This window comes from Vicugna pacos, unplaced genomic scaffold (genome assembly GCF_048564905.1).
Source record: "Vicugna pacos unplaced genomic scaffold, VicPac4 scaffold_19, whole genome shotgun sequence".
NCBI lineage: Eukaryota > Metazoa > Chordata > Mammalia > Artiodactyla > Camelidae > Vicugna > Vicugna pacos.
Window position 1 is genome coordinate 37,305,040 of NW_027328740.1, and position 22,228 is coordinate 37,327,267.

The 22,228-nt window shown below is 45.7% G+C and overlaps 2 long non-coding RNA genes across 2 annotated transcripts; both read left to right on the top strand.

The window, feature by feature from the left end:
* The first annotated feature begins 369 nt into the window (after positions 1-369).
* Positions 370-5,370, top strand: LOC140693397 (uncharacterized). The gene is made up of 3 exons (XR_012069133.1): positions 370-579; positions 3,769-3,841; positions 5,215-5,370. It is a non-coding gene; the product is annotated as an uncharacterized lncRNA (long non-coding RNA).
* A 5,560-nt stretch (positions 5,371-10,930) lies between these two features.
* LOC140693398 (uncharacterized) lies at positions 10,931-15,930 on the top strand. The gene is made up of 3 exons (XR_012069134.1): positions 10,931-11,140; positions 14,329-14,401; positions 15,775-15,930. It is a non-coding gene; the product is annotated as an uncharacterized lncRNA (long non-coding RNA).
* The last annotated feature ends 6,298 nt before the right edge of the window (positions 15,931-22,228 follow it).

Below are 22,228 nucleotides of genomic sequence, written 5' to 3' on the forward strand. Positions count from 1 at the left end.
CTCCGTATGTTTCTGCTAGTATCAGCGAGGTTCAATATGTCTCATGAATGCCTTTCGAGCCTGCTATCCTCTACAGCTGTCTCCAGGCCAGTATTCTCTATTGTAGCAGAACATCTCTCATCAATGTGTTCGCATCTCTCCTCAATCCGTGCAGCCATATTTTCGGCCAGCTTCTCTTCGTGTCTCCCATAAAGTCGACTTCAACAGGACTGGGCAAGTCTGAAAGGACCTCGGAGCCTCTCCAGTAAGCTGAAGACAGGCAGATCTTCCACTGTCTGCCCTTTCAGGTTCTGGAAACTGACCCGTGAACTCAGGTCTTTGGGCAGCAGCAGTATCTCGAACTGACACAGCTTCCCGGACCAAAGACCTAAGCCAAGCTCCACAGAGGGTGGCAGCCCCTCCATCGCACTGATCCACCCACAGAACTCTGCCCGGTTACCTAGGATCCACCAGCCACAACAAGCCTCGCGGTACACACCAACATTCCACCTGGAATCCAACCGCTAACTGCCATCCTCAATGGCTGCTGCATCTTGTCAGTGTTGGGGGAGGGGCTGCATCCGACGAGAGGTTCCTAAGGTAAATGTGATTCTACCCACTAGCGTCCCATGGGCCTTTGTTCTTCCCTCTTTCCTTTTGTTCATATCTGTATGCACTGTAGCAACGGAGGGAAGTGTGTCCATTTCCAGTTGAATGTTTCACACGTCTTTAAACTTTCTAACAGTTCACAGTACACAGAGACCCACTAAGGGAAAGTATTGTTCCTGTAATATGGGCACACCCGCAATACATAGCCGTCGGTTGATTTCTGCTGAAACACCCGCATTCACGGGACATCTATCCATTTGTTTCAAGGGGGCTGAAATTCCTAGGAATGATACAATCCCCAATGTGCACTTTACTGCCTGTCTCTTTTGATCTTAGTACACTTTTGCGGAGCTACTTTTCCTTGTTATAGGCTTGTGCCATTTCTTCTCGACGTAGTGTAGAATATGGCATTCATTCATCCTGTTGGAAGACTTGCAAGTCTATATCACGGACTAGGAATCCATTGGATTCCAAATCGGCATTTGGGTTAGGTCACGATATGCTCATATGAATCAATATTTACGAATATAAATGCACGCCTCTGATTTCCGAATACAGGTGTGCTGAGTACATTCAAGCCGCGATACTGGGTCGATGCGTACTGAATGATCCTTGACATCACCTTGAGTAATTTCTTTTGAATATTCATGTTACCCTACCCTTTTTGTGTTGTTTGTTTGTTTGATTCTTTCTTGGTCTGCTTCTCGTTTGTTTTGCAAACACGTCAGGCCATGCATCTCTCCGTTTGCTTCCAACAGAGAGTCATATAAGCTGACTCCCTTAAGATAGTGCTTCCAATCCCCTATGATTTCCTGCTTCCCTCTCCCATCTTTAGGGTTTTGATGTCCTCCTTGCTTTCTTCTTGTTTCTTCTTTTCCACTCATGCTCTTCTTGCATTTCCAACAAGGGTTTTCTTCTTTCCATTTCATCTTGCTGCTTATCCCTTCAGGGGAGAATTCTCAACCTTTCTTTTAGGATAAGTTTCGAACTGCTGAATTCTTTTAAGATTTGCAGGTCTGTGGCATTCTCTAGCTCTGCTGTTATTAGAAATGGTGGTCATGTGGCATAGGCTACCCTAGATGGCAGCATTTTGCCATTCAAGCTATGGTCTATGTCCTGGCACTCCTCCCTGTCCTGCAATATTGCTGCTGAGATAGCAGCTGAAACCCCTCTGGAGGTTCTCTTGTGACTATGTTGCTTTCCTCCAGGCGCATTTTAAATCACTGGGATGCTCATGAACTTTGTTGATTTGGATCATACAGCTGCTGCTAAGTCTATTGGGATTCCACCTCTTTTGGACGCTGTGTACTTCCTGAATTCGCCTAGATGATTCTATCTTGGCTTTCAGCAAGTTTCAGTCTGATTTTTCTACACATAACTTTTCAAACATTGTTTGTTTCTTTATCTCTTGCTTTTCCATCTGGGACTCTTTCGAATTTTAGTCTTTCATGCCTTGTCTTAAACCAGGATTCAACAGCAATGTTTTCAATGGTTTGCACTTGCTTTCCTATGTGTGCTTCTGACCGCGGGATTTCTGTTCCCCTGTCTTCAAAAACTTTCACGCGTCCCTCTTCAATATCTAGTCTGCTTAGGACGGAATGTTAGCCCTGATATTTTCTCATCCACTGAGTTTTCTGATATTATTTAGCTCGTCTTTAGGCTTTCTCTTCCCCTTTTCTGGTATTCTGCCTTTTGTGATTCTGAGACACTGTTGTTCTTCAGTGTTTCCCTCACCTCCATTTTCAATACTTGCTCTGGAGAGCGTTTTGCAGTCTAGTTGTCTGAAAGCTTATCTTTAGGGCCTTCAATCTCTTTGGAACTGAAAATGGTACTTCATTTTCCTTTTACTGTATTTCTTCATCTCTACTGGTCAGGTAATTTCGGGTATCTAATGTAGACTTCTATGGCTTGGTTAAGTGAAAACTTTAGACTCTTGGCTCTACACAATTGCATGGGATTTCTGTGAGGACAAATTTTCCTAGACATTGATGCCATGTCCTGTTCCTGTGTGTGTTGTCTGGTCTATCTCCAATTGCTGGTGTTGCCTTTGCTGTGATGAACCCCCCATAATATTTCGATTAGGATAACCTCATTTTGATTACGCTTATCTCACAAATCTGAAAGAGCACAGGACACTTCCTCTGGTGGAAATGGAGCTTCTAAAGGTTCTCAGCTCTGCATTCTACTCTATGTTATTTTGGAGTGTTTCCAGAAGAGCAGAGTGTGAGTGCGCTTGTGCTTTGTAGTGCCACGGGAATGTCCCACTGAAACCAGTTCTTCCAAGAGCTTCTCTGTCTACAGAAACACCAGTGGAAGCATATCTATGGATGTCACACATCAGGGCCTGCTGGAATGATCCCGCAGCCCGAACTTGGTGTCCTCGCTGCCGAACAGTGCCGGTGCCATTCAAAATGTAGCATCCGCTTTTGAGCGATAAACTGAAGGAAATCCTTCCTCTTCTCACGCTGTGGTCTTGGACCACACTTCCTTGTCCTCTCATACTTGTGGTACGGGTGCACGAAGGCAACCACAGAGCTGTTGCACATCCTGTGCCTCAAACCAAACCGTAATCACAGCCCAGGTTTTGAATGTAGCAGATCCTAAGGCTTTTCATTCTGAATTCAAACCCAAGGCCCCCTGGATCCCTCAGACCCGATGCACAATATCTCTGATTCAGCCCCACACATGCTCTATTGGCAAAATGCCAAATTGGTCTCTGGTCCTGCAGATGCACTGGGTGTGGCCATGGGACAGATCGATAATTTCAACTGCGTGCGCCAGGGTGGTTGCTTGCTCATTGGGGTCACAGGTCGGTTTGCTCTCTTGATAGGACCCACCACATCCCACAACGCACTCCAGATCCCTGAGACTCAGCGTGTGCCATCATCCGTAGCCCTATCCCTCCCTGAACGCTGCCTCTGCTACCTCAAATTTGACAGCTCGGAGCTTGGTCTCAGAATCAACTGTGGGGATATTTTGCACTGGATTCTTTGCGTTCTGTCAGCCAAGCATCTGCTGTGCACTCTTCTAACACTCAGCGCATCACCTTCAATCCCATGTCTCCTGTCCGCTTGAGAGTGTGCGTCCAAGTTAAAGAGAGTTTCACCTTTACTGCTCCATCAACAGGGCTCAGACCATGCACTGGTATCCATTCCCTGCTTTTCCTTCTCCTGCTTCCAGGTGTTCTGAGGCCTCATCCTGTCTTTGGAAGTAACAGGCCTCTCTTCGGCAAGTGTCCTGTGCCAAGGGCTGGGTGAGTGGATGTTTCCATTGCTGTGTTCATGGGAGCGAGTGAGCGCAGGTTGCACTGCTTCTCTGTCAACTGGGCATCGATGAATCAACACTTTCCAGATACATTTCACAGAAATGTGATTTTTTTTTATCTCTTTGTTTCTATACAGCCGTGGTGGGAGGGATTGTCCGAAGACCCCAGTTTTGACATTGTGTTGATATCTCATTTGCAGTCTCTAAAAATTTAATAGAATTTATATAAATGTTTTGGGAGTTATACGAAAATGAAGTTAGTTTCTGAAACATACTAAATCGACCTAGAAGCCAGACTTGTCAATTTCGGTAACATTTTGTCAGCTCTAAGGAAAACATAGACAGATAGAATGCAAACTAGCAGTCCGAACTGTTAAAGGGGTCATGTCAACTCTTTACTGTTGAAGCCTCCGAAACCAACAGGAACCATGAAATAACTAATGGAAACATGAAATAACCCCCAAGCTTGGATTCCCTTGTGCATGTGGTGCCCTTTACTCCCGATGACACCTACTGGTCAATGTTGGCATTTCAAGGTGTAACATCCCTCTCAAGGAAAATACAAGAGGAAACGAACTAAATATATACATTTAGCTTTGAATCCAAAGAACCTAGAGGCATTATAGCTATGAGAAGCCTGCTGCAGCTATGCTAGGCTACTGAGAACCAGGTGTTCTTCTATCAGTGATGAGAACGCTTAATCATCCGATCATGTTGGGTAAAGCACTTGAATGCAACCAAGTCTGCACCCCCATGATCAATTGCCCCCGGGGGCTTGACTCAATTGAAAGACGGTCCACATAAGCTGTGTCTTTCATGTCATTGGCGACTTTTACAGTTCCGTTCACTATCTGACTTCTAATATTTACCTAGACTGTCTTGAAAAACGGAGGCCTAATACAGATTCAAGTTCAGTCAAAGATTCCCCTCACTTACCACACTCCCTTCACCCCAGAGAAGACATAAACCCAGCATTTGCTGAATCTAGCGGAAGGCCATCGTTTCTTTGTGGGAGCTAAGTATTCAATTCCTATCTATTTCATACGGGAGTATTTGACCTTTATGGGGTTCCCTGTTGTTCACAGAGGATGGAGCTAGAGGAACTCTGATTCTAGGAGGGGCTTGCTCTTCTCTTACTGGCTTCATTGCAGCTCAGGTACTGATCCCTCAAAATGGATGCCTGAGTGGAGGGGAGGGAAGAGCAAGTGCTTGATAGCTAGGCCCAAACCTGGGAAAAGGCTTACCTGGGCTTGGTGCACTTTGATCTGAATGGCTTGGAATTGCCCCTTGGGTCGTGTGGATTATCTGACCTCTTTCAAGAACATGAGCGTTTTTATCATCTCTGCCATCTCTTCTCTTTAGACGTCAGAGATCTTGGACCCGTTCTTGGAGCAGAGAATTGAGGAACTTCCTCCAGTCCACGGTGGCCCTCCGTATGTTTCTGCTAGTATCAGCGAGGTTCAATATGTCTCATGAATGCCTTTCGAGCCTGCTATCCTCTACAGCTGTCTCCAGGCCAGTATTCTCTATTGTAGCAGAACATCTCTCATCAATGTGTTCGCATCTCTCCTCAATCCGTGCAGCCATATTTTCGGCCAGCTTCTCTTCGTGTCTCCCATAAAGTCGACTTCAACAGGACTGGGCAAGTCTGAAAGGACCTCGGAGCCTCTCCAGTAAGCTGAAGACAGGCAGATCTTCCACTGTCTGCCCTTTCAGGTTCTGGAAACTGACCCGTGAACTCAGGTCTTTGGGCAGCAGCAGTATCTCGAACTGACACAGCTTCCCGGACCAAAGACCTAAGCCAAGCTCCACAGAGGGCGGCAGCCCCTCCATCGCACTGATCCACCCACAGAACTCTGCCCGGTTACCTAGGATCCACCAGCCACAACAAGCCTCGCGGTACACACCAACATTCCACCTGGAATCCAACCGCTAACTGCCATCCCCAATGGCTGCTGCATCTTGTCAGTGTTGGGGGAGGGGCTGCATCCGACGAGAGGTTCCTAAGGTAAATGTGATTCTACCCACTAGCGTCCCATGGGCCTTTGTTCTTCCCTCTTTCCTTTTGTTCAGATCTGTATGCACTGTAGCAACGGAGGGAAGTGTGTCCATTTTCAGTTGAATGTTTCACACGTCTTTAAACTTTCTAACAGTTCACAGTACACAGAGACCCACTAAGGGAAACTATTGTTCCTGTAATATGGGCACACCCGCAATACATAGCCGTCGGTTGATTTCTGCTGAAACACCCGCATTCACGGGACATCTATCCATTTGTTTCAAGGGGGCTGAAATTCCTAGGAATGATACAATCCCCAATGTGCACTTTACTGCCTGTCTCTTTTGATCTTAGTACACTTTTGCGGAGCTACTTTTCCTTGTTATAGGCTTGTGCCATTTCTTCTCGACGTAGTGTAGAATATGGCATTCATTCATCCTGTTGGAAGACTTGCAAGTCTATATCACGGACTAGGAATCCATTGGATTCCTAATCGGCATTTGGGTTAGGTCACGATATGCTCATATGAAACAGTATTTACGAATATAAATGCACGCCTCTGATTTCCGAATACAGGTGTGCTGAGTACATTCAAGCCGCGATACTGGGTCGATGCGTACTGAATGATCCTTGACATCACCTTGAGTAATTTCTTTTGAATATTCATGTTACCCTACCCTTTTTGTGTTGTTTGTTTGTTTGATTCTTTCTTGGTCTGCTTCTCGTTTGTTTTGCAAACACGTCAGGCCATGCATCTCTCCGTTTGCTTCCAACAGAGAGTCATATAAGCTGACTCCCTTAAGATAGTGCTTCCAATCCCCTATGATTTCCTGCTTCCCTCTCCCATCTTTAGGGTTTTGATGTCCTCCTTGCTTTCTTCTTGTTTCTTCTTTTCCACTCATGCTCTTCTTGCATTTCCAACAAGGGTTTTCTTCTTTCCATTTCATCTTGCTGCTTATCCCTTCAGGGGAGAATTCTCAACCTTTCTTTTAGGATAAGTTTCGAACTGCTGAATTCTTTTAAGATTTGCAGGTCTGTGGCATTCTCTAGCTCTGCTGTTATTAGAAATGGTGGTCATGTGGCATAGGCTACCCTAGATGGCAGCATTTTGCCATTCAAGCTATGGTCTATGTCCTGGCACTCCTCCCTGTCCTGCAATATTGCTGCTGAGATAGCAGCTGAAACCCCTCTGGAGGTTCTCTTGTGACTATGTTGCTTTCCTCCAGGCGCATTTTAAATCACTGGGATGCTCATGAACTTTGTTGATTTGGATCATACAGCTGCTGCTAAGTCTATTGGGATTCCACCTCTTTTGGACGCTGTGTACTTCCTGAATTCGCCTAGATGATTCTATCTTGGCTTTCAGCAAGTTTCAGTCTGATTTTTCTACACATAACTTTTCAAACATTGTTTGTTTCTTTATCTCTTGCTTTTCCATCTGGGACTCTTTCGAATTTTAGTCTTTCATGCCTTGTCTTAAACCAGGATTCAACAGCAATGTTTTCAATGGTTTGCACTTGCTTTCCTATGTGTGCTTCTGACCGAGGGATTTCTGTTCCCCTGTCTTCAAAAACTTTCACGCGTCCCTCTGCAATATCTAGTCTGCTTAGGACGGAATGTTAGCCCTGATATTTTCTCATCCACTGAGTTTTCTGATATTATTTAGCTCGTCTTTAGGCTTTCTCTTCCCCTTTTCTGGTATTCTGCCTTTTGTGATGCTGAGACACTGTTTTTCTTCAGTGTTTCCCTCACCTCCATTTTCAATACTTGCTCTGGAGAGCGTTTTGCAGTCTAGTTGTCTGAAAGCTTATCTTTAGGGCCTTCAATCTCTTTGGAACTGAAAATGGTACTTCATTTTCCTTTTACTGTATTTCTTCATCTCTACTGCTCAGGTAATTTCGGGTATCTAATGTAGACTTCTAGGGCTTGGTTAAGTGAAAACTTTAGACTCTTGGCTCTACACAATTGCATGGGATTTCTGTGAGGACAAATTTTCCTAGACATTGATGCCATGTCCTGTTCCTGTGTGTGTTGTCTGGTCTATCTCCAATTGCTGGTGTTGCCTTTGCTGTGATGATCCCCCCATACTATTTCGATTAGGATAACCTCATTTTGATTACGCTTATCTCACAAATCTGAAAGAGCACAGGACACTTCCTCTGGTGGAAATGGAGCTTCTAAAGGTTCTCAGCTCTGCATTATACTCTATGTTATTTTGGAGTGTTTCCAGAAGAGCATAGTGTGAGTGCGCTTGTGCTTTGTAGTGCCACGGGAATGTCCCACTGAAACCAGTTCTTCCAAGAGCTTCTCTGTCTACAGAAACACCAGTGGAAGCATATCTATGGATGTCACACATCAGGGCCTGCTGGAATGATCCCGCAGCCCGAACTTGGTGTCCTCGCTACCGAACCGTGCCGGTGCCATTCAAAATGTAGCATCCGCTTTTGAGCGATAAACTGAAGGAAATCCTTCCTCTTCTCACGCTGTGGTCTTGGACCACACTTCCTTGTCCTCTCATACTTGTGGTACGGGTGCACGAAGGCAACCACAGAGCTGTTGCACATCCTGTGCCTCAAACCAAACCATAATCACAGCCCAGGTTTTGAATGTAGCAGATCCTAAGGCTTCTCATTCTGAATTCAAACCCAAGGCCCCCTGGATCCCTCAGACCCGATGCACAATATCTCTGATTCAGCCCCACACATGCTCTATTGGCAAAATGCCAATTGGTCTCTGGTCCTGCAGATGCACTGGGTGTGGCCATGGGACAGATCGATAATTTCAACTGCGTGCGCCAGGGTGGTTGCTTGCTCATTGGGGTCACAGGTCGGTTTGATCTCTTGATAGGACCCACCACATCCCACAACGCACTCCAGATCCCTGAGACTCAGCGTGTGCCATCATCTGTAGCCCTAACCCTCCCTGAACGCTGCCTCTGCTACCTCAAATTTGGCAGCACGGAGCTTGATCTCAGAATCAACTGTGGGGATATTTTGCACTGGATTCTTTGCGTTCTGTCAGCCAAGCATCTGCTGTGCACTCTTCTAACACTCAGCGCATCACCTTCAATCCCATGTCTCCTGTCCGCTTGAGAGTGTGCGTCCAAGTTAAAGAGAGTTTCACCCTTACTGCTCCATCAACAGGGCTCAGACCATGCACTGGTTTCCATTCCCTGCTTTTCCTTCTCCTGCTTCCAGGTGTTCTGAGGCCTCATCCTGTCTTTGGAAGTAACAGACCTCTCTTCGGCAAGTGTCCTGTGCCAAGGGCTGGGTGAGTGGATGTTTCCATTGCTGAGTTCATGGGAGCGAGTGAGCGCAGGTTGCACTGCTTCTCTGTCAACTGGGCATCGATGAATCAACACTTTCCAGATACATTTCACAGAAATGTGATTTTTTTTTATCTCTCTGTTTCTATACAGCAGTGGTGGGAGGGATTGTCCGAAGACTCCAGTTTTGACATTGTGTTGATATCTCATTTGCAGTCTTTAAAAATTTAATAGAATTTATATAAATGTTTTGGGAGTTATACGAAAATGAAGTTAGTTTCTGAAACATACTAAATCGACCTAGAAGCCAGACTTGTCAATTTCGGTAACATTTTGTCAGCTCTAAGGAAAACATAGACAGATAGAATGCAAACTAGCAGTCCGAACTGTTAAAGGGGTCATGTCAACTCTTTACTGTTGAAGCCTCCGAAACCAACAGGAACCATGAAATAACTAATGGAAACATGAAATAACCCCCAAGCTTGGATTCCCTTGTGCATGTGGTGCCCTTTACTCCCGATGACACCTACTGGTCAATGTTGGCATTTCAAGGTGTAACATCCCTCTCAAGGAAAATACAAGAGGAAACGAACTAAATATATACATTTAGCTTTGAATCCAAAGAACCTAGAGGCATTATAGCTATGAGAAACCTGCTGCAGCTATGCTAGGCTACTGAGAACCAGGTGTTCTTCTATCAGTGATGAGAACGCTTAATCATCCGATCATGTTGGGTAAAGCACTTGAATGCAACCAAGTCTGCACCCCCATGATCGATTGCCCCCGGGGGCTTGACTCAATTGAAAGACGGTCCACATAAGCTGTGTCTTTCATGTCATTGGCGACTTTTACTGTTCAGTTCACTATGTGACTTCTAATATGTACCTAGACTGTCTTGAAAAACGGAGGCCTAATACAGATTCAAGTTCAGTCAAAGATTCCCCTCACTTACCACACTCCCTTCACCCCAGAGAAGACATAAACCCAGCATTTGCTGAATCTAGCGGAAGGCCATCGTTTCTTTGTGGGAGCTAAGTATTCAATTCCTATCTATTTCATACGGGAGTATTTGACCTATATGGGGTTCCCTGTTGTTCACAGAGGATGGAGCTAGAGGAACTCTGATTCTAGGAGGGGCTTGCTCTTCTCTTACTGGCTTCATTGCAGGTCAGGTACTGATCCCTCAAAATGGATGCCTGAGTGGAGGGGAGGGAAGAGCAAGTGCTTGATAGCTAGGCCCAAACCTGGGAAAAGGCTTACCTGGGCTTGGTGCACTTTGATCTGAATGGCTTGGAATTGCCCCTTGGGTCGTGTGGATTATCTGACCTCTTTCAAGAACATGAGCGTTTTTATCATCTCTGCCATCTCTTCTCTTTAGACGTCAGAGATCTTGGACCCGTTCTTGGAGCAGAGAATTGAGGAACTTCCTCCAGTCCACGGTGGCCCTCCGTATGTTTCTGCTAGTATCAGCGAGGTTCAATATGTCTCATGAATGCCTTTCGAGCCTGCTATCCTCTACAGCTGTCTCCAGGCCAGTATTCTCTATTGTAGCAGAACATCTCTCATCAATGTGTTCGCATCTCTCCTCAATCCGTGCAGCCATATTTTCGGCCAGCTTCTCTTCGTGTCTCCCATAAAGTCGACTTCAACAGGACTGGGCAAGTCTGAAAGGACCTCGGAGCCTCTCCAGTAAGCTGAAGACAGGCAGATCTTCCACTGTCTGCCCTTTCAGGTTCTGGAAACTGACCCGTGAACTCAGGTCTTTGGGCAGCAGCAGTATCTCGAACTGACACAGCTTCCCGGACCAAAGACCTAAGCCAAGCTCCACAGAGGGTGGCAGCCCCTCCATCGCACTGATCCACCCACAGAACTCTGCCCGGTTACCTAGGATCCACCAGCCACAACAAGCCTCGCGGTACACACCAACATTCCACCTGGAATCCAACCGCTAACTGCCATCCTCAATGGCTGCTGCATCTTGTCAGTGTTGGGGGAGGGGCTGCATCCGACGAGAGGTTCCTAAGGTAAATGTGATTCTACCCACTAGCGTCCCATGGGCCTTTGTTCTTCCCTCTTTCCTTTTGTTCATATCTGTATGCACTGTAGCAACGGAGGGAAGTGTGTCCATTTCCAGTTGAATGTTTCACACGTCTTTAAACTTTCTAACAGTTCACAGTACACAGAGACCCACTAAGGGAAAGTATTGTTCCTGTAATATGGGCACACCCGCAATACATAGCCGTCGGTTGATTTCTGCTGAAACACCCGCATTCACGGGACATCTATCCATTTGTTTCAAGGGGGCTGAAATTCCTAGGAATGATACAATCCCCAATGTGCACTTTACTGCCTGTCTCTTTTGATCTTAGTACACTTTTGCGGAGCTACTTTTCCTTGTTATAGGCTTGTGCCATTTCTTCTCGACGTAGTGTAGAATATGGCATTCATTCATCCTGTTGGAAGACTTGCAAGTCTATATCACGGACTAGGAATCCATTGGATTCCAAATCGGCATTTGGGTTAGGTCACGATATGCTCATATGAATCAATATTTACGAATATAAATGCACGCCTCTGATTTCCGAATACAGGTGTGCTGAGTACATTCAAGCCGCGATACTGGGTCGATGCGTACTGAATGATCCTTGACATCACCTTGAGTAATTTCTTTTGAATATTCATGTTACCCTACCCTTTTTGTGTTGTTTGTTTGTTTGATTCTTTCTTGGTCTGCTTCTCGTTTGTTTTGCAAACACGTCAGGCCATGCATCTCTCCGTTTGCTTCCAACAGAGAGTCATATAAGCTGACTCCCTTAAGATAGTGCTTCCAATCCCCTATGATTTCCTGCTTCCCTCTCCCATCTTTAGGGTTTTGATGTCCTCCTTGCTTTCTTCTTGTTTCTTCTTTTCCACTCATGCTCTTCTTGCATTTCCAACAAGGGTTTTCTTCTTTCCATTTCATCTTGCTGCTTATCCCTTCAGGGGAGAATTCTCAACCTTTCTTTTAGGATAAGTTTCGAACTGCTGAATTCTTTTAAGATTTGCAGGTCTGTGGCATTCTCTAGCTCTGCTGTTATTAGAAATGGTGGTCATGTGGCATAGGCTACCCTAGATGGCAGCATTTTGCCATTCAAGCTATGGTCTATGTCCTGGCACTCCTCCCTGTCCTGCAATATTGCTGCTGAGATAGCAGCTGAAACCCCTCTGGAGGTTCTCTTGTGACTATGTTGCTTTCCTCCAGGCGCATTTTAAATCACTGGGATGCTCATGAACTTTGTTGATTTGGATCATACAGCTGCTGCTAAGTCTATTGGGATTCCACCTCTTTTGGACGCTGTGTACTTCCTGAATTCGCCTAGATGATTCTATCTTGGCTTTCAGCAAGTTTCAGTCTGATTTTTCTACACATAACTTTTCAAACATTGTTTGTTTCTTTATCTCTTGCTTTTCCATCTGGGACTCTTTCGAATTTTAGTCTTTCATGCCTTGTCTTAAACCAGGATTCAACAGCAATGTTTTCAATGGTTTGCACTTGCTTTCCTATGTGTGCTTCTGACCGCGGGATTTCTGTTCCCCTGTCTTCAAAAACTTTCACGCGTCCCTCTTCAATATCTAGTCTGCTTAGGACGGAATGTTAGCCCTGATATTTTCTCATCCACTGAGTTTTCTGATATTATTTAGCTCGTCTTTAGGCTTTCTCTTCCCCTTTTCTGGTATTCTGCCTTTTGTGATTCTGAGACACTGTTGTTCTTCAGTGTTTCCCTCACCTCCATTTTCAATACTTGCTCTGGAGAGCGTTTTGCAGTCTAGTTGTCTGAAAGCTTATCTTTAGGGCCTTCAATCTCTTTGGAACTGAAAATGGTACTTCATTTTCCTTTTACTGTATTTCTTCATCTCTACTGGTCAGGTAATTTCGGGTATCTAATGTAGACTTCTATGGCTTGGTTAAGTGAAAACTTTAGACTCTTGGCTCTACACAATTGCATGGGATTTCTGTGAGGACAAATTTTCCTAGACATTGATGCCATGTCCTGTTCCTGTGTGTGTTGTCTGGTCTATCTCCAATTGCTGGTGTTGCCTTTGCTGTGATGAACCCCCCATAATATTTCGATTAGGATAACCTCATTTTGATTACGCTTATCTCACAAATCTGAAAGAGCACAGGACACTTCCTCTGGTGGAAATGGAGCTTCTAAAGGTTCTCAGCTCTGCATTCTACTCTATGTTATTTTGGAGTGTTTCCAGAAGAGCAGAGTGTGAGTGCGCTTGTGCTTTGTAGTGCCACGGGAATGTCCCACTGAAACCAGTTCTTCCAAGAGCTTCTCTGTCTACAGAAACACCAGTGGAAGCATATCTATGGATGTCACACATCAGGGCCTGCTGGAATGATCCCGCAGCCCGAACTTGGTGTCCTCGCTGCCGAACAGTGCCGGTGCCATTCAAAATGTAGCATCCGCTTTTGAGCGATAAACTGAAGGAAATCCTTCCTCTTCTCACGCTGTGGTCTTGGACCACACTTCCTTGTCCTCTCATACTTGTGGTACGGGTGCACGAAGGCAACCACACAGCTGTTGCACATCCTGTGCCTCAAACCAAACCATAATCACAGCCCAGGTTTTGAATGTAGCAGATCCTAAGGCTTTTCATTCTGAATTCAAACCCAAGGCCCCCTGGATCCCTCAGACCCGATGCACAATATCTCTGATTCAGCCCCACACATGCTCTATTGGCAAAATGCCAATTGGTCTCTGGTCCTGCAGATGCACTGGGTGTGGCCATGGGACAGATCGATAATTTCAACTGCGTGCGCCAGGGTGGTTGCTTGCTCATTGGGGTCACAGGTCGGTTTGCTCTCTTGATAGGACCCACCACATCCCACAACGCACTCCAGATCCCTGAGACTCAGCGTGTGCCATCATCCGTAGCCCTATCCCTCCCTGAACGCTGCCTCTGCTACCTCAAATTTGGCAGCTCGGAGCTTGGTCTCAGAATCAACTGTGGGGATATTTTGCACTGGATTCTTTGCGTTCTGTCAGCCAAGCATCTGCTGTGCACTCTTCTAACACTCAGCGCATCACCTTCAATCCCATGTCTCCTGTCCGCTTGAGAGTGTGCGTCCAAGTTAAAGAGAGTTTCACCTTTACTGCTCCATCAACAGGGCTCAGACCATGCACTGGTATCCATTCCCTGCTTTTCCTTCTCCTGCTTCCAGGTGTTCTGAGGCCTCATCCTGTCTTTGGAAGTAACAGGCCTCTCTTCGGCAAGTGTCCTGTGCCAAGGGCTGGGTGAGTGGATGTTTCCATTGCTGTGTTCATGGGAGCGAGTGAGCGCAGGTTGCACTGCTTCTCTGTCAACTGGGCATCGATGAATCAACACTTTCCAGATACATTTCACAAAAATGTGATTTTTTTTTATCTCTTTGTTTCTATACAGCTGTGGTGGGAGGGATTGTCCGAAGACCCCAGTTTTGACATTGTGTTGATATCTCATTTGCAGTCTCTAAAAATTTAATAGAATATATATAAATGTTTTGGGAGTTATACGAAAATGAAGTTAGTTTCTGAAACATACTAATTCGACCTAGAAGCCCGACTTGTCAATTTCGGTAACATTTTGTCAGCTCTAAGGAAAACATAGACAGATAGAATGCAAACTAGCAGTCCGAACTTTTAAAGGGGTCATGTCAACTCTTTACTGTTGAAGCCTCCGAAACCAACAGGAACCATGAAATAACTAATGGAAACATGAAATAACCCCCAAGCTTGGATTCACTTGTGCATGTGGTGCCCTTTACTCCCGATGACACCTACTGGTCAATGTTGGCATTTCAAGGTGTAACATCCCTCTCAAGGAAAATACAAGAGGAAACGAACTAAATATATACATTTAGCTTTGAATCCAAAGAACCTAGAGGCATTATAGCTATGAGAAACCTGCTGCAGCTATGCTAGGCTACTGAGAACCAGGTGTTCTTCTATCAGTGATGAGAACGCTTAATCATCCGATCATGTTGGGTAAAGCACTTGAATGCAACCAAGTCTGCACCCCCATGATCGATTGCCCCCGGGGGCTTGACTCAATTGAAAGACGGTCCACATAAGCTGTGTCTTTCATGTCATTGGCGACTTTTACAGTTCCGTTCACTATCTGACTTCTAATATGTACCTAGACTGTCTTGAAAAACGGAGGCCTAATACAGATTCAAGTTCAGTCAAAGATTCCCCTCACTTACCACACTCCCTTCACCCCAGAGAAGATATGAACCCAGCATTTGCTGAATCTAGCAGAAGGCCATCGTTTCTTTGTGGGAGCTAAGTATTCAATTCCTATCTATTTCATACGAGAGTATTTGAACTTTATGGGGTTCCCTGTTGTTCACAGAGGATGAAGCTAGAGGAACTCTGATTCTAGGAGGGGCTTGCTCTTCTCTTACTGGCTTCATTGCAGCTCAGGTACTGATCCCTCAAAATGGATGCCTGAGTGGAGGGGAGGGAAGAGCAAGTGCTTGATAGCTAGGCCCAAACCTGGGAAAAGGCTTACCTGGGCTTGGTGCACTTTGATCTGAATGGCTTGGAATTGCCCCTTGGGTCGTGTGGATTATCTGACCTCTTTCAAGAACATGAGCGTTTTTATCATCTCTGCCATCTCTTCTCTTTAGACGTCAGAGATCTTGGACCCGTTCTTGGAGCAGAGAATTGAGGAACTTCCTCCAGTCCACGGTGGCCCTCCGTATGTTTCTGCTAGTATCAGCGAGGTTCAATATGTCTCATGAATGCCTTTCGAGCCTGCTATCCTCTACAGCTGTCTCCAGGCCAGTATTCTCTATTGTAGCAGAACATCTCTCATCAATGTGTTCGCATCTCTCCTCAATCCGTGCAGCCATATTTTCGGCCAGCTTCTCTTCGTGTCTCCCATAAAGTCGACTTCAACAGGACTGGGCAAGTCTGAAAGGACCTCGGAGCCTCTCCAGTAAGCTGAAGACAGGCAGATCTTCCACTGTCTGCCCTTTCAGGTTCTGGAAACTGACCCGTGAACTCAGGTCTTTGGGCAGCAGCAGTATCTCGAACTGACACAGCTTCCCGGACCAAAGACCTAAGCCAAGCTCCACAGAGGGCGGCAGCCCCTCCATCGCACTGATCCACCCACAGAACTCTGCCCGGTTACCTAGGATCCACCAGCCACAACAAGCCTCGCGGTACACACCAACATTCCACCTGGAATCCAACCGCTAACTGCCATCCCCAATGGCTGCTGCATCTTGTCAGTGTTGGGGGAGGGGCTGCATCCGACGAGAGGTTCCTAAGGTAAATGTGATTCTACCCACTAGCGTCCCATGGGCCTTTGTTCTTCCCTCTTTCCTTTTGTTCAGATCTGTATGCACTGTAGCAACGGAGGGAAGTGTGTCCATTTTCAGTTGAATGTTTCACACGTCTTTAAACTTTCTAACAGTTCACAGTACACAGAGACCCACTAAGGGAAACTATTGTTCCTGTAATATGGGCACACCCGCAATACATAGCCGTCGGTTGATTTCTGCTGAAACACCCGCATTCACGGGACATCTATCCATTTGTTTCAAGGGGGCTGAAATTCCTAGGAATGATACAATCCCCAATGTGCACTTTACTGCCTGTCTCTTTTGATCTTAGTACACTTTTGCGGAGCTACTTTTCCTTGTTATAGGCTTGTGCCATTTCTTCTCGATGTAGTGTAGAATATGGCATTCATTCATCCTGTTGGAAGACTTGCAAGTCTATATCACGGACTAGGAATCCATTGGATTCCTAATCGGCATTTGGGTTAGGTCACGATATGCTCATATGAAACAGTATTTACGAATATAAATGCACGCCTCTGATTTCCGAATACAGGTGTGCTGAGTACATTCAAGCCGCGATACTGGGTCGATGCGTACTGAATGATCCTTGACATCACCTTGAGTAATTTCTTTTGAATATTCATGTTACCCTACCCTTTTTGTGTTGTTTGTTTGTTTGATTCTTTCTTGGTCTGCTTCTCGTTTGTTTTGCAAACACGTCAGGCCATGCATCTCTCCGTTTGCTTCCAACAGAGAGTCATATAAGCTGACTCCCTTAAGATAGTGCTTCCAATCCCCTATGATTTCCTGCTTCCCTCTCCCATCTTTAGGGTTTTGATGTCCTCCTTGCTTTCTTCTTGTTTCTTCTTTTCCACTCATGCTCTTCTTGCATTTCCAACAAGGGTTTTCTTCTTTCCATTTCATCTTGCTGCTTATCCCTTCAGGGGAGAATTCTCAACCTTTCTTTTAGGATAAGTTTCGAACTGCTGAATTCTTTTAAGATTTGCAGGTCTGTGGCATTCTCTAGCTCTGCTGTTATTAGAAATGGTGGTCATGTGGCATAGGCTACCCTAGATGGCAGCATTTTGCCATTCAAGCTATGGTCTATGTCCTGGCACTCCTCCCTGTCCTGCAATATTGCTGCTGAGATAGCAGCTGAAACCCCTCTGGAGGTTCTCTTGTGACTATGTTGCTTTCCTCCAGGCGCATTTTAAATCACTGGGATGCTCATGAACTTTGTTGATTTGGATCATACAGCTGCTGCTAAGTCTATTGGGATTCCACCTCTTTTGGACGCTGTGTACTTCCTGAATTCGCCTAGATGATTCTATCTTGGCTTTCAGCAAGTTTCAGTCTGATTTTTCTACACATAACTTTTCAAACATTGTTTGTTTCTTTATCTCTTGCTTTTCCATCTGGGACTCTTTCGAATTTTAGTCTTTCATGCCTTGTCTTAAACCAGGATTCAACAGCAATGTTTTCAATGGTTTGCACTTGCTTTCCTATGTGTGCTTCTGACCGAGGGATTTCTGTTCCCCTGTCTTCAAAAACTTTCACGCGTCCCTCTGCAATATCTCGTCTGCTTAGGACGGAATGTTAGCCCTGATATTTTCTCATCCACTGAGTTTTCTGATATTATTTAGCTCGCCTTTAGGCTTTCTCTTCCCCTTTTCTGGTATTCTGCCTTTTGTGATTCTGAGACACTGTTTTTCTTCAGTGTTTCCCTCACCTCCAATTTCAATACTTGCTCTGGAGAGCGTTTTGCAGTCTAGTTGTCTGAAAGCTTATCTTTAGGGCCTTCAATCTCTTTGGAACTGAAAATGGTACTTCATTTTCCTTTTACTGTATTTCTTCATCTCTACTGCTCAGGTAATTTCGGGTATCTAATGTAGACTTCTAGGGCTTGGTTAAGTGAAAACTTTAGACTCTTGGCTCTACACAATTGCATGGGATTTCTGTGAGGACAAATTTTCCTAGACATTGATGCCATGTCCTGTTCCTGTGTGTGTTGTCTGGTCTATCTCCAATTGCTGGTGTTGCCTTTGCTGTGATGATCCCCCCATACTATTTCGATTAGGATAACCTCATTTTGATTACGCTTATCTCACAAATCTGAAAGAGCACAGGACACTTCCTCTGGTGGAAATGGAGCTTCTAAAGGTTCTCAGCTCTGCATTATACTCTATGTTATTTTGGAGTGTTTCCAGAAGAGCATAGTGTGAGTGCGCTTGTGCTTTGTAGTGCCACGGGAATGTCCCACTGAAACCAGTTCTTCCAAGAGCTTCTCTGTCTACAGAAACACCAGTGGAAGCATATCTATGGATGTCACACATCAGGGCCTGCTGGAATGATCCCGCAGCCCGAACTTGGTGTCCTCGCTACCGAACCGTGCCGGTGCCATTCAAAATGTAGCATCCGCTTTTGAGTGATAAACTGAAGGAAATCCTTCCTCTTCTCACGCTGTGGTCTTGGACCACACTTCCTTGTCCTCTCATACTTGTGGTACGGGTGCACGAAGGCAACCACAGAGCTGTTGCACATCCTGTGCCTCAAACCAAACCATAATCACAGCCCAGGTTTTGAATGTAGCAGATCCTAAGGCTTCTCATTCTGAATTCAAACCCAAGGCCCACTGGATCCCTCAGACCCGATGCACAATATCTCTGATTCAGCCCCACACATGCTCTATTGGCAAAATGCCAATTGGTCTCTGGTCCTGCAGATGCACTGGGTGTGGCCATGGGACAGATCGATAATTTCAACTGCGTGCGCCAGGGTGGTTGCTTGCTCATTGGGGTCACAGGTCGGTTTGATCTCTTGATAGGACCCACCACATCCCACAACGCACTCCAGATCCCTGAGACTCAGCGTGTGCCATCATCTGTAGCCCTAACCCTCCCTGAACGCTGCCTCTGCTACCTCAAATTTGGCAGCACGGAGCTTGATCTCAGAATCAACTGTGGGGATATTTTGCACTGGATTCTTTGCGTTCTGTCAGCCAAGCATCTGCTGTGCACTCTTCTAACACTCAGCGCATCACCTTCAATCCCATGTCTCCTGTCCGCTTGAGAGTGTGCGTCCAACTTAAAGAGAGTTTCACCCTTACTGCTCCATCAACAGGGCTCAGACCATGCACTGGTTTCCATTCCCTGCTTTTCCTTCTCCTGCTTCCAGGTGTTCTGAGGCCTCATCCTGTCTTTGGAAGTAACAGACCTCTCTTCGGCAAGTGTCCTGTGCCAAGGGCTGGGTGAGTGGATGTTTCCATTGCTGTGTTCATGGGAGCGAGTGAGCGCAGGTTGCACTGCTTCTCTGTCAACTGGGCATCGATGAATCAACACTTTCCAGATACATTTCACAGAAATGTGATTTTTTTTTATCTCTCTGTTTCTATACAGCAGTGGTGGGAGGGATTGTCCGAAGACTCCAGTTTTGACATTGTGTTGATATCTCATTTGCAGTCTTTAAAAATTTAATAGAATTTATATAAATGTTTTGGGAGTTATACGAAAATGAAGTTAGTTTCTGAAACATACTAAATCGACCTAGAAGCCAGACTTGTCAATTTCGGTAACATTTTGTCAGCTCTAAGGAAAACATAGACAGATAGAATGCAAACTAGCAGTCCGAACTGTTAAAGGGGTCATGTCAACTCTTTACTGTTGAAGCCTCCGAAACCAACAGGAACCATGAAATAACTAATGGAAACATGAAATAACCCCCAAGCTTGGATTCCCTTGTGCATGTGGTGCCCTTTACTCCCGATGACACCTACTGGTCAATGTTGGCATTTCAAGGTGTAACATCCCTCTCAAGGAAAATACAAGAGGAAACGAACTAAATATATACATTTAGCTTTGAATCCAAAGAACCTAGAGGCATTATAGCTATGAGAAACCTGCTGCAGCTATGCTAGGCTACTGAGAACCAGGTGTTCTTCTATCAGTGATGAGAACGCTTAATCATCCGATCATGTTGGGTAAAGCACTTGAATGCAACCAAGTCTGCACCCCCATGATCGATTGCCCCCGGGGGCTTGACTCAATTGAAAGACGGTCCACATAAGCTGTGTCTTTCATGTCATTGGCGACTTTTACTGTTCTGTTCACTATGTGACTTCTAATATGTACCTAGACTGTCTTGAAAAACGGAGGCCTAATACAGATTCAAGTTCAGTCAAAGATTCCCCTCACTTACCACACTCCCTTCACCCCAGAGAAGACATAAACCCAGCATTTGCTGAATCTAGCGGAAGGCCATCGTTTCTTTGTGGGAGCTAAGTATTCAATTCCTATCTATTTCATACGGGAGTATTTGACCTTTATGGGGTTCCCTGTTGTTCACAGAGGATGGAGCTAGAGGAACTCTGATTCTAGGAGGGGCTTGCTCTTCTCTTACTGGCTTCATTGCAGCTCAGGTACTGATCCCTCAAAATGGATGCCTGAGTGGAGGGGAGGGAAGAGCAAGTGCTTGATAGCTAGGCCCAAACCTGGGAAAAGGCTTACCTGGGCTTGGTGCACTTTGATCTGAATGGCTTGGAATTGCCCCTTGGGTCGTGTGGATTATCTGACCTCTTTCAAGAACATGAGCGTTTTTATCATCTCTGCCATCTCTTCTCTTTAGACGTCAGAGATCTTGGACCCGATCTTGGAGCAGAGAATTGAGGAACTTCCTCCAGTCCACGGTGGCCCTCCGTATGTTTCTGCTAGTATCAGCGAGGTTCAATATGTCTCATGAATGCCTTTCGAGCCTGCTATCCTCTACAGCTGTCTCCAGGCCAGTATTCTCTATTGTAGCAGAACATCTCTCATCAATGTGTTCGCATCTCTCCTCAATCCGTGCAGCCATATTTTCGGCCAGCTTCTCTTCATGTCTCCCATAAAGTCAACTTCAACAGGACTGGGCAAGTCTGAAAGGACCTCGGAGCCTCTCCAGTAAGCTGAAGACAGGCAGATCTTCCACTGTCTGCCCTTTCAGGTTCTGGAAACTGACCCGTGAACTCAGGTCTTTGGGCAGCAGCAGTATCTCGAACTGACACAGCTTCCCGGACCAAAGACCTAAGCCAAGCTCCACAGAGGGCGGCAGCCCCTCCATCGCACTGATCCACCCACAGAACTCTGCCCGGTTACCTAGGATCCACCAGCCACAACAAGCCTCGCGGTACACACCAACATTCCACCTGGAATCCAACCGCTAACTGCCATCCCCAATGGCTGCTGCATCTTGTCAGTGTTGGGGGAGGGGCTGCATCCGACGAGAGGTTCCTAAGGTAAATGTGATTCTACCCACTAGCGTCCCATGGGCCTTTGTTCTTCCCTCTTTCCTTTTGTTCATATCTGTATGCACTGTAGCAACGGAGGGAAGTGTGTCCATTTTCAGTTGAATGTTTCACACGTCTTTAAACTTTCTAACAGTTCACAGTACACAGAGACCCACTAAGGGAAACTATTGTTCCTGTAATATGGGCACACCCGCAATACATAGCCGTCGGTTGATTTCTGCTGAAACACCCGCATTCACGGGACATCTATCCATTTGTTTCAAGGGGGCTGAAATTCCTAGGAATGATACAATCCCCAATGTGCACTTTACTGCCTGTCTCTTTTGATCTTAGTACACTTTTGCGGAGCTACTTTTCCTTGTTATAGGCTTGTGCCATTTCTTCTCGACGTAGTGTAGAATATGGCATTCATTCATCCTGTTGGAAGACTTGCAAGTCTATATCACGGACTAGGAATCCATTGGATTCCAAATCGGCATTTGGGTTAGGTCACGATATGCTCATATGAATCAATAT